This window comes from Magnolia sinica, chromosome 9, assembly GCF_029962835.1.
Source record: "Magnolia sinica isolate HGM2019 chromosome 9, MsV1, whole genome shotgun sequence".
NCBI classification, from domain to species: Eukaryota; Viridiplantae; Streptophyta; class Magnoliopsida; order Magnoliales; family Magnoliaceae; genus Magnolia; species Magnolia sinica.
The window spans coordinates 37,204,792-37,217,795 of NC_080581.1; positions in this window are offsets into that span (position 1 = coordinate 37,204,792).

Consider the following 13,004-nt stretch of genomic DNA (forward strand, 5'->3'; position numbering starts at 1 on the left):
AATTTGTTAGAAATGATGTTTGGTACTTAGTTCCAAGACCTAGAAATAAACACATTATCGGAACTAAATGGATTTTCAAAGATAAGACTGATGAACTTGGTAAGGTACACTCAAATTGAAGGCATCGATTATGATGAGCCCTTTACCCCAGTAGCTCGTCTTGAATCAATCAGACTATTTATATCCATTGCATTCTTTAGAAAGTTCAAAATATACCAAATGGATGTAAAGAGTGCTTTTTTAAATGGCGATTTGCATGAAGAAGTGTATGTTGAACAACTAACGGGTTTTGAAGACCCTAAGAATGTTGATCATGTCTATCGCCTAAAAAATGCTCTCTACGATTTGAAATAAGCTCCCAGGGCATGATATGAAAAGTTGACTAAGTTTTTGCTAAGTCATAATTTTCTAATGGGAAGTGTTGATAAGACTTTATTTGTTAAGAAACATAATGATCACATTTTAATAGTACAAATTTATGGTGATGATATAATTTACGAATCTACCTGTGCTAACATAACTATTGAGTTTGCAGATCTTATGAAATCTAAGTTCGAAATGAGCATGGTTGGGGAATTGAATTATTTCCTAGGGTTGCAAGTTAAACAGCAACCTGATGGTTTCTTTATTTCTCAAGCCAAATATGCTCTGAACTTAGTTAAAAAGTTCGGATTTGAAAATGGAAAAAATTTTGATACTCCTATGAGTACTACTTTGAAACTCTCAAAGGACTCTACAGGTAAGAGTGTGGATCCTAAACTATATCGAAGTATGATTGGAAGCTTGCTTTATTTAACTGCAAGTAGACCTGATATTGCTTTTAACGTAAGAATTTGCACTAGATATCAATCTGACCATAAAGAGTCACATTTAACTGCTGTTAAGCAGATTATGCGACATGTCGCAAGCTCTGCAAATCTGGGTCTTTGGTATCCACATGATACGAGTGTTCAATTAGCTGGTTATACTAATGCTGATTGAGCTGGTAACATTGATAATAGGAAATCAACCAGTGGTGGTTGTTTCTATGTTGGGAACTGTTTAGTTTCTTGGCAAATTAAGAAACAAAGTTCCGTATTGCTTTTAACTGCTGAGGCTGAATACATTGTAACAGGTAATGCATGTACTTAGCTTGTATGAATGAAAAGAATGTTAAGCGATTACGGAATTGCACAAGATTCTATGGTTTTATATTGTGATAATTCCAGTGTGATTAATATATCTAAAAATCCAATCCAGCGTTCACGAACCAAGCACATTGACATTAGATATCACTATATTCGTGAATTAGTGGAAGAAAAGACAATTTCTTTGGAATACATACCAACCGAGACTCAACTTGCAGACATATTCATAAAACCTCTTGATAAAAGCTGGTTTTCTAAATTCAAATTTGATCTTGGTATGTGTAATTTGAATTGATTATTCATGCATTTCTGTATAATAATGTATATATATTTAGTATATATGTTTAAAATTTTAAATTTCTTGAAAATTGCTCATTTTTAGCTGTGCACGACCAATCAAGTACATACTCGACCAGTCGTGGCACGACCGGCCGAGCATGTACTCGACCAATCGTGGATCGTGGGTTTGACCTTTATTTGGGGGGAAAATCCCTTATTCTTCATTTTGTACTTCTTCTCCAACGGGTCCTAGGTCGACCGGTCAAATCCATCTCTTAGTTTTTTAAGGTTAGTGCTTTATTTTCATTTTCCTTGTAGATTCAAGTTCATATCACTCCTTTTCCATCTTTGGTGTGATTTATTTCTTGTTTCATTGAGGTTTTTGGAGTTTTCTTTTCCAAAATCTGATCTTGAAAAAGCCCATTCTACATCTTTTGCAACCACTTGGTTCCTTGATTTCCTAGTTGCAAATGGATGGTAAAGGTAAAAGGAAAAGTTCTCGTGGTCCTTCTTCTAGATCGACACCTATCACAGTGCGCCACCTTCGGTTACCCGAAGATGATCCCTCCTATGTGCGGGATATAAGATTGCGCAATGTAATAGTTGAACGACTTGTTCATGTTGAACATCTTGCTCCATTTGAATATCTTGCTCCGTTTGAAATCCTTCCTCTTCTCCAATCTGTACGATGGGATAATATCCTACATTGGGGTGGGCCGGCAAACCGGTCCATTGCGCAAACTATGTATGCATGTATTTCTGATTTTTCAACTAAAAATCTAACATTTATTATTACTACTAGAGAAGGTACAATTGAAATAGACCGACATTTGATCTCTGGTCTAATGGACATACCTGTCAAAGACGAAGGTATTCTCATTAGCACTTTAGTTGCTAAACCATCTGAATCAAAAAAATGTATGCTTATTAGAGAATTGTGCAATATAGATGCGCAATGGAGTACTAATGAAAATGTGCTTGCTTCCAAGTATTTGTTACCCAGATACAGAGTCCTTCACAGGATATTTATTTCTAATGTTTATCCCCATTTTGGTAACAAAACTGAACTCACTACGTTCATGGTTCGGATTCTTCATGCCATTGTTTCTAGAACCAATGTATGTCTTCTTCCTTTAATCTGTCACTGCATCATTCAATTCCATCTCTATCCTGGACACAGTGATATCCCTTTCGCTTATCTGATGACTGTGGTAGCCACCCATTTATTAGTGGCTATGCCTATTGCAGAGGCTCCCATTCAACATATAATCTTCAACAACTCCAATATAAACAAAATGAATCTGAGGTTGGTCGCAGGCCAAGTCAATGTGGGTGTTGGAGGAGCTGCTGCAGTGAATGAAGAAGAAGGTGATTTACCTCCAGACGACATAAACATGGATGATATTTTTGATGAGATCGAGTCTGACTCAACAGATGATCCTGACTATCAGCCGTCTGACTTTGATGCGCGGTTGCGCTCACTTGAGGAGAAGGTAGAGAATATGAATGTGTCCCATGATTTGTAGTTCAAATATATGCGCAAATATCTTAGGCGCCTGAACAAGGGACTTTATAAACTTGATCTAACCAAACATGCTCCTTCTTCGGGATCTGATTAGTGTATTCTCATATGGCTTGTAATAACTTTTATGATACTTCGCTTTCTTTCGGTTTATGGGATTGAATTTGGTTGAACTCTTTTAATGTTGGTTGCTTATGCTTGAACATTACTTGCTTATGAATTTAATATCTTGACTATCTTGATCCATTATTTCTTATTTCTCTTCTTATTCTTCCTTATCTATGTCTAGTTTCATGTATTAGTTTCTTCCTTTGTCATATTGTGACAAAAAGGGGGAGAATTTTGTCATGCTTGATATATGGTGATGGCATGTGGATTGTGGACATGTAACCGTCTTTGTGTAAGGGGGAGGAGTAAGTAAGGGGGAGTATTGTTGGAGGCATTGATACGAATTAATTAATGCTTTGTTTTGACCTGTTTATAACTGGTGCATGATTCTTTAACCAGGTTGACTGCTTTAACCGGTGCATGATTCTTTGTGTGTATAATGCTTATGTTATTATGAAGTGTGTTTTGTCACAAATTTGACAAAGGGGGAGATTGTAAGTGTTATGGTTTCTAGCTCCTATGATTGTCAAATTTTGTAGTGCAAAAACATCTTGGAATCTATCTTGTGTAGCGCATCAATATATTCAAGATAGTGCAAGTACAATGGTCTTTAATTCAAGATCTTCATATGCAAGATTTCTTGTTCATATTTAAGTACAACATCAAGTGTGAATTCAAGCTTTCGAGCTTCAAAAGTTCAAGTTTTTCAAGGCTTCGTACAAGTTAAGAAAAAGTTTCTATACTTTGAACCTCAAGCTCATGCTTCAATATGTCACAAATTCAAACTTCAGAAGTCTCGAGTTCAAACTTCTACGAATAACAAGATCTACGAATAACAAGATCTCAAGCGTCATGAACTTCAAAGAACATCTATCAACCGAAGGAAAAGAAGTTTCAATGTTCATACATTATGTATAAGGTATGAATGACCCTAGATTGACCATAGGGTAGGTCATTTTGTATACATAATTTAAATTGAGTCACTTTATAAGTGGATTGACTGTTTCTCGACTAGTCTTGGACTTTGTTCGACTAGTCCTAGCACTGGCTCGACCAGTGTAAGAATTTCTCGACTAGTCTTAAGGTTGTTACTGATTTTTGAAAATTTTTGTTAAATCCTCGACCAGTCCTAGAGACTACTCGACCGGTCATGTGAGCAGTGCTCGACCTGTCCTGCAGCCTCGAGTCAAATTCCAGCAATTAAAAAAGGTTCCACACGACTAGTTGTGAACCGGACTCAACCAGTCGTGGAGGCCACTCGACCAGTCGAGCAGAGCCTACGACCAGGTATTTTACATTGAACTTCTACTCCGATTTGGCTCTTCTGGGCTGCATCTAAAGGAGAATATCCAGGTATTTTACATTATTGTAAATTTCTATCTTTTGGTTTCATTGAGATTGTGCCAGAAAAATCTCTCTGTTTTGGTTTGTCTGAGGTAATCCAGAAAACTCAGAGTATGGGGTTTTTGAATTGTGTAAGCCCACTTGAAAGACACAATTGTGAGGGTTTTAGGTGAACATTGAAAAACATATTTTTATAGTGAACGTTAATATCTACTGTGTGAGGATATTAGGAGTGGAGTAGTTGTGTGGTTGTTTTTCTAAATAGTTGGTATACACACAAGCGAACCACTATAATTTCTGGTCTCGTGGATTGATTGTTTATTTCTTTTTGTGGATGTTTATAATTTCCCTTTTTGCTTTTGTGGAGAATGTTGTAATTTCTTTTATGTAAGTCATCTGGGAATGTTGTAATAGCTTAAATTTCTTTTCTTGCTATTTATTTCTTTATTCCTCTATATCAGTTTGAGTTTTTGATACACAGACCTTTCTAGGAATCAAGTTGTCCTACCATAAACCTTTGGTTTTTGGTGTAAGGTTGTCCTTAGAACAACATCTGTATCAATCTCTCAATACTTGTACATTTGAGGTTGTATTTATTTTCAGCATTGTGAGATTGTTTATTGCTATTAGTATTTATATTTGTTTAAATTTCACTGTTAATTTTTAATTTGGCATAGCCCCCCCCCCCCCCCCCCCCCTCTCTCTCTAGGACTTAATAGCTCGGCCTTTTCAATACTCAAGCCATCATAGATGTGAGCACTCAAATTCCCCTCATTCTTGGTCACCCATTCCTTGTTACATCAAATGTTATTATTAATTGTAGGAATGAAATTATGAATTAATCATTCAGAAATATGACATTGGAGCTCAACATCTTTTTTAACATGAACAAACAACTAGAGGATGATGACGATACCTACGACATTAACATGATCGATTCTTTCATGGAAGATAGAGCACTCCTGACTCTATACTCTGACACTCTAGAGACGTACTTAGCCCACTCCCCTGATTTAGATGATGATATGATTAGGGAGATGGGTGTCTTGCTTGATGCTACGTCGGTACTTAAAAGTTAACCGGTGGAGGCCACAATTCGAAAAATTTCCCCAAACCGATGTAGTGCCTCTAACGTCTAACCTCAAAGCACCAAAGCTTGATTTAAAACCTTTGTTCGCCGATCTTAACTATGTTTATTTAGGTCAAGATGAGACATACCCGATGTCATGCCCCAAACTCAAAAACTGGGCCAACAAAATTCCCGATCACCGAATCTGTTGCCATCAGCCTCCGTAGTACCCCATTCTCGGTTTCCAACGTCCAGACGCCAGATTTTGATCTTGAGATCCTACAAGGAGGATTTTCCAACGTACATTTGTCTCATAAGAAGCATAACCACAAGTTTACCCAAATCATAAAGGCAACATCATCATCACATATCCACTAATATAAACAGTTGAATACAGTGCTGAAAGGGAAATACATATATCGAAATCAAAGCTCCAGAAGACAGCTACAGGCTCCAAGCTCAACACTGCTGTGACCTAACGCTACCTGCAGACATCTATCGTGCATAAACTTATAGAAAGCTTAGAGGGTGGTGAAAGTATGTGCGATGCATGTGCCAAGCATATAAATATCAGAGTAAGTGAAAATACTGGCAAGATCATGAATCATACGACATCAGAGTAAGCGAAAATATTTTGGTAAGATCATGAGTGTCATTAGCCGTACCAAGGCTATGCGATGCGGGCATTAATGTTAACGGCCACATCAATACAGAAACATGGCAACCCAAAATGTTAAGTATGCAATGTAATATGCGGTGCGAATGAAATGACCAAGCTGGAGTGAAGTCGAGATGATAGTATGTAGTATCACAGGCTATGGGGTCCATCACAAGGGACTTTTATCCAAACCAATCTCATACCTAAATTTGGATAGCCAAACTCAATGTAGTAGACTCCTGATCTCAGGTTAGTCGTGCGCCCCAAACAAAATCCTTGCCATTACGAAGGTACACAATAATTAATTGTGCACCACTAGCCCGAGTGGATAGTGAATGAATGAATGAATAAGTATGCAACTCCTACTCAATAAGTCCACATATCAGTACTATACATCTCTGAGATCATCACCAGGGTCTAGTACACTCTACGCCAGCTGCCACCCCCATCAAGCGCACAACTGGGTAAGTAGAAGAGACCTCACTATCTACCTGCCAATATCGGGCCCAGCTCGTCGATAGCGGACCCATTCCTTAAGATGGTCAAACTCAGCCTAGTCATGCCTACTCCCTTAAGTGGGTAAGGCCACACCCCCTTCCAACTGACCACGACACAGTGGGAGACGCGGCCTACTGGTATACGACCCTCATGCACTCATATATATCCACTCAGTCTCGATATTGGAGCATCCTTTGGTACCAAGAGGGTTTAGGGATTTTCACCCAGGGTCATCTATGGCGGCTCGATGCTAGTAACAGATTTTCGGTGTCCCATCTGGTCATCCACGACATGACTGTGGAGGCTACGGCCCTGATGTCACTAGGGCGTGCAGTAATCACAACACATAATGTAAGATACATGAGTCATACAATCCAGTCATGCATCAATCTGACGCATACTATGCACTCATGTGAGATAACCTCCGCCTATCAGGGAGTCTCATAACAACCTACCCAATGACATATACAATGGTCAACTACATCTCATAACAAACATGCAGATGATGCATATGGGCATGTATCATGATGCTATGCTGTCACATACTCATAATCGGTACCAACGAGTGGCCCACGTAGAGCCAAACGTATAGTGGGCCCATGGCCTCACACAATGGCCTAATATACATCACAATGGGCCTCATACAAGGGCTACATACACATCACAATGGCCACGCTATATGGGCCGAACATATATCTCATTAGGCCTTACCAAATGGGCCAAAAATGCATCACAATGGGCCACAACATATGGGCCTAAAATACATCCCCATGGGCCACGACCCATGGGCCTCAGTACATCATGATGTGCCATAACCCATGAGCCTCAAATACATCAAGTGGGCCGCATCAATGGACTGCACCAATGGGCCTCATATACATCAAGTGGGCACATGGGCCTAATACACATCACTGTAGGCCACTCACACGGGCCTAATACACATCACTATGGGCCTCATGTACATCAAGTTGGGCCTCATCATGTGGGCTTCATATACAAAATAGGTGGGCCCCATCACATGGGTCAAAAATACAAACAGGTGGGCACCGCATGTAAGACTTATATCCTAGTCCGTACTGTTCTGTCAACTCCCACGATCCTTCCTGACGAATTTCGGCAACCTGCGACCTATGATTGATGTTTGCGCACAACCCTAAGTCGTATCCTATAAATCTGAGTCGGCTTAATTTGAGACGTGTACCATTGTGATCGCGTCGTCGCTGCAATTCCATGTCGCGACTAGTGCACCGACCTGATACCCAAGCCTGGAGATGTGGGCCTACGTTCAATTCGAGGAAAACGCCGTGCATTTGCAATTCCAAGAGAATCTCTACACAATGTCACATCAATAATCAATCAAGGGTCAAGTACACATCACTTCACACCCTATCCCTAAGCAACCCCAAAATCAAAGTTATCCATCCCTTACATGTCAAGTACACATCACTCACCCATCACCCATCACTCACAATCCCTCTCTCATCTCTCTTATCTCTCTCATTTTCTCCATTTTTTCAAAAAACTCCAAGCAACCCAACGTCCAAAAAAATTTCCATGGGAGAGGAGAGCTGGTGTGGCCCACCTTCTTACCTCTCGTCTCTACCATCCAAGTTTCATCTCAACCATTGAAATTGTTCCTATGGAGCCGTATCATGCATTGGCGGAAGAAGGAAGAAGAAATCATAGGTGGGTGCTTCTATAGGCTAGTTTTTTTATATTTTTATGATGGGCCAAGTGAGGCCTACCGATCGATGGTACGGATCTCACTTTGGACCCTAAGATGTGGCCGATGGCCCACCTTGATTATCATGGTCATTCCATGATGGGGCCATTCTCCATGGACCCCATCATGATGTTTACTTTCTAAGTTTGAAAAATGGGTCATCTAGACCTTCCATTTCGGTGGAGAAAGGATCTCCACCGTTGATTTTGATCGGTGGGCCCATATGGGATGGGACCCACTCGATGTATGTTGTAAATCATGGAAGGGAGGGCCCATAGTGTCGGGGTCCCTCCATCACTCGATCTCTTTCTTTCTCTCCCTCTCTCCCTCTCTTTTCATTTTTTTTTTCTTGTGATAGGTGGCTGTGTGGCCCACTCGGATGGATCTTACTCTGATGTATGTATTATCCACACCATCCAACCATTTGGGTGGCCCATCTGGACAACATGTCCATAGGTGGGGCCCACCTTAAATATATGTTTTATGCAACCGTCCAGTGTCCAGGGACGCTGGATGTTACAACTCCGTGGAGTGTGAGTTGACAGTGGGTGTACTAACGTCCATAAAAAAGGGGGGTTTTAGGTGAGCTACTCATGCAGGCTCCACCTTGATATATATTTTTAATCCAAGCCATCCATCCCCTTTCCTACCTCATTTTAATCATTGAGCCAAAAAATGGAGCCAATCCAAGGTTCTAGCGGGCCATAGCGTAGCAAATGGTGGTTTTCACCGTTAAAACTCACCCTGATATTTCGGTACACCAAAACATATTGGATATTGGGCTCTTTTGGACGGTCTCAAGGTATGGAGTCCAATAGATCGGTTGGATTTTTTGGATGTGGGCCCTACCTAAGAAAAACTATGAGAATACAGTTTTTTTCAAAAAACAAAAATAACGAAGCAGCAGGCACTGCTGCTGCAACGTGCACAGCAGCGTCCTGCGCTGTTGCGGCATCTAGAGGGCCAGGAGCGTGGGTCCCTTCCATACACCCCACCATGATGTGGTAAAACATCCACACCGTGCATCGGGTAGGCCCCTTAGGGCAGTGGCCCCCCACCAAAAATCAGCGATATGTGGAGCTCGGGTGGCCCACGTCATAAGAAACAGTGGGATTGGATGAATACCATTGAAATCTTTTTTTGGGTTGTCTCGGAAGTATTGGATCATTATGAAATTTGTTTTTCCCCCTTTCTTCTAGTCTTTGTGACCTTATTAACAAATTGGATGGAGAATAAACGTTATGGTGGGCCACACGTGTGGCCCCACCATGACTGTGTTACATCCTCACCGTCCAACCTCTGGACGGTGGGAGGCTGGGTCCACTGCAGTACTTCACACCTGCTTATATAAATAATAATATTTTATATATATGTTATGTATATATATTATAATCTTATATTATATTATAATATTATAATATGATATAATATTATATTATGTATATAATATATATACATATCAGTGGTATAATATACGTGTGGTATAATGTATGTGTACAGCAGCTATATAACTGCTGCATTAACGTTGCCCAGTAACGTGGGACCCACCTTACATCCTATCCGTCCATTTGTTTGAACGGTGGGTCCCTAACATAGCATGCACGTGATGTCCAAACCGTCCATCCATTGGCAAGCTCGTTTTAAGGCTTGAGCCTAACTGAGGCAGGATCAAATCTCTGGTGGGCCACCACGTGGACACCACCGTGATGTATTATTTCATCCACACCGTCTTGATTATGCTGGAAAATGCTGGATAATGTTTGGACGTATTGTCCAATGTTTAGACGTGCTGTCCAATGTTTGGATGGTGCGGATTTACTTAGGCAGTGCTTGGACAGTGCTAATCATCATTAGTGGGCCATGTGTCCCATGGAATAATTGTGTACATGGTACACATGTTACACCTACAACTGTTGAAATGATTTTGATGTGGTCCAAGCCCACTTAAGGCCCATTGGTGCGGCCCATCATGATGTATTTTGGCCCATGTACAGGGCCCACCTGTTATGTACTTAAAGCCCGAGTGTAGGGCTCACCTATTATGTATATTAGGCCCATATGTAGGGCCCACCTGTTGTGTATTTATGGCTCAAGTATAAGGCCCATTGTGTTGTGTAGTAGGCTCATTGATGCAGCCCACTTGATTTGTATGAGGCCCATTAGTGCCGCCCATTGATGCGGCCCACTTGGTGTATATGAGGCCCATATGATGAGGCCCGACTTGATGTCCACGAGGCCCATTATGAGGTGTATTAGGCCCTTATCGTGCGACCCATTGTGACGTGTATTAGGCTCATGACGCGTTGCCCATTTGATGTATGCGAGACCCATGTGTAGGGCCCACTTATTGTGTATTCAAGACCCATGGGTTGTGGCCCATTGTGATGTATTTGAGGCATATGGGCGTGGCCCGATGTGATGTATGTGTGGCCGTTACGTTGCGTACGAATCCCTCATGTGGGCCACTCCTTCGGAGCAATGTTGGTTAGATGTCCACATTGATGGGCCATGATGGTTAGATGTCCTCATTATGACCTTCCCTTAGGCCTTATTAAGCTCATTCTTACTGATTCTTATTGTCATGACCGATTGCCAATTCTGATTATCGATTGATTCCAATTGTCATGACCGATTGCCGATTCTGATTATCGATTGATTCTGATTGTCATGACCGATTGCCGATTCGATTAACGTGATCGATTTACCTATTCCGATTATCGATCGATTCTGATTGTCATGACTGATTGCGGATTCTGATCGACGTGACCGATTTACTGATTCTGATTATCGATTGATTCTGATTGTCGTGACTGATTACTGATTTCGATTGACATGACCGATTTGCTGATTCTAATTATCGATCGATTCTGATTGTCATGACTGATTGCCGATTCCGATTGACGTGACCGATTTACCGATTCTGATTATCGATTAATTCCGATTGTCGCGACCGATTGCCGATTCGATTGATGTGACCGATTTGCCGATTCTGATTATCGATTGATTCTGATTGTCGTGACCGATTGCCAATTCGATTGTCGTGACCGACTTGCCAATTCTGATTATTGATAGATTCCGATTGTCGTGACCAATTGTCGTGACCGACTTGCCGATTCTGATTATCAATTAATTCCGATTGTCATGACCGATTGTCGATTTCGATTAACGTGACCAATTTGTCAATTTCGATTATCGATCGATTCCGATGATCGAGGCCGATTCCGATTTGTCGAGGCTAAGTATCGAGTCCGATTCTGATTTGTCGAGGCCGATTGTATACGCCGATTTCGATTGTCGAGACCGAGTGTAGATGCCGATTACGAGTGCTGATTCCAATTGTTGAGGCCGATTTCGTTTGTCGAGGCTGATTTTGATTGCTGAGGCCGATTGTCGAGGCCTATGTGATGAGGCCCATTGTGATGCATTTGAGGGCCAGGCGATGGAGCCCATTGTGATGTATGTTAGGCCCATGTGAAAGGCCCATTGTGATGTGTATTAAGCTCTTGAGTGAGGCCTATGGTGTTGTATATCAAGCCCTTTGTGAGGCCATGAGTCCACTATATGTTAGGCTCTATGTGGGCCACACCTTGGGGGTAATATTGGTTAAATGTCCACATTGTTGAGGCCGATTGTCGATGCTGATTATCGGTGCCAGTTATTGATACCGATTATGAGTGCGTGACAGCATAGCATTACAATACATGCCCATACACATCATCTGCATGTTTGTTATGAGATATGGTTGACCATTGCATATGACATTGGGCATGTTGTTATGAGACTTCCTGATAGGTGGAGATTGTCTCACATGAGTACATGGTATGCGCAGGATTGATGCATGACTGGATTGCATGACTCATGCATCTTATATTGTGTGTTGTGATTACTGTACGCCCTAACGACATCAGGGTCGTAGCCTCCACAGGTATTTTCGTGGATGGTCAGATGGGACACCGGAAATCTATTCTACATGGGGTGCTATAGATATCCCTGGGTGAAAGTCTCTAAACCCTTTTCGTTCCAGATGTTGCTCCAACGTCTAGACCGAGTGGATGCATGAGGGCATGAGGGCCATATACCGTTAGGCCGCGTCTCACACTATGTCGTGGTCGGTTGGAAGGGGGTACGGCCTAACCGGCTCTAGAGGAGGGGGCAATGCTAGGCTGAGTCTGACTAGCTCGAGGAATGTGTCCGCTATTGATGAGCCGGGCCCAATATTGGTAGGCAGATAGTGAGGTCTCTTCCACTCACCTTGTTGAGCGCGATGGGGCGACAACCTGGTTTGGAGTGTAATACACCCCGGTGATTTTCCAGAGAGGAACCGTATTGATATGTGGACTTATTGAGTAGGAGTTGCATACTCATGCATTCATTTCATTCACTATCCACTCGGGCTAGTGGTACGCAACTAATTATTGTGTACCTTCGCATGGCCAGGATTTCGGTTGGGCGCGCGACTAACCTGAGATCAGGAGTTTATCACATTGAGTCTGACTATCCAAATTTAGGTATGAGACTGGTTTGGATAGAAGTTCGTTGTGATGGACCCCGTAGCTTGCGATACTACGTACTATCATCCTGACTTCACACTCCAGCTTGGTCATTTCATTCACATCACATATTGCATTGCATCCTCAACACATAATATTTGGCTTACTGTCTCGCATTGCATAACT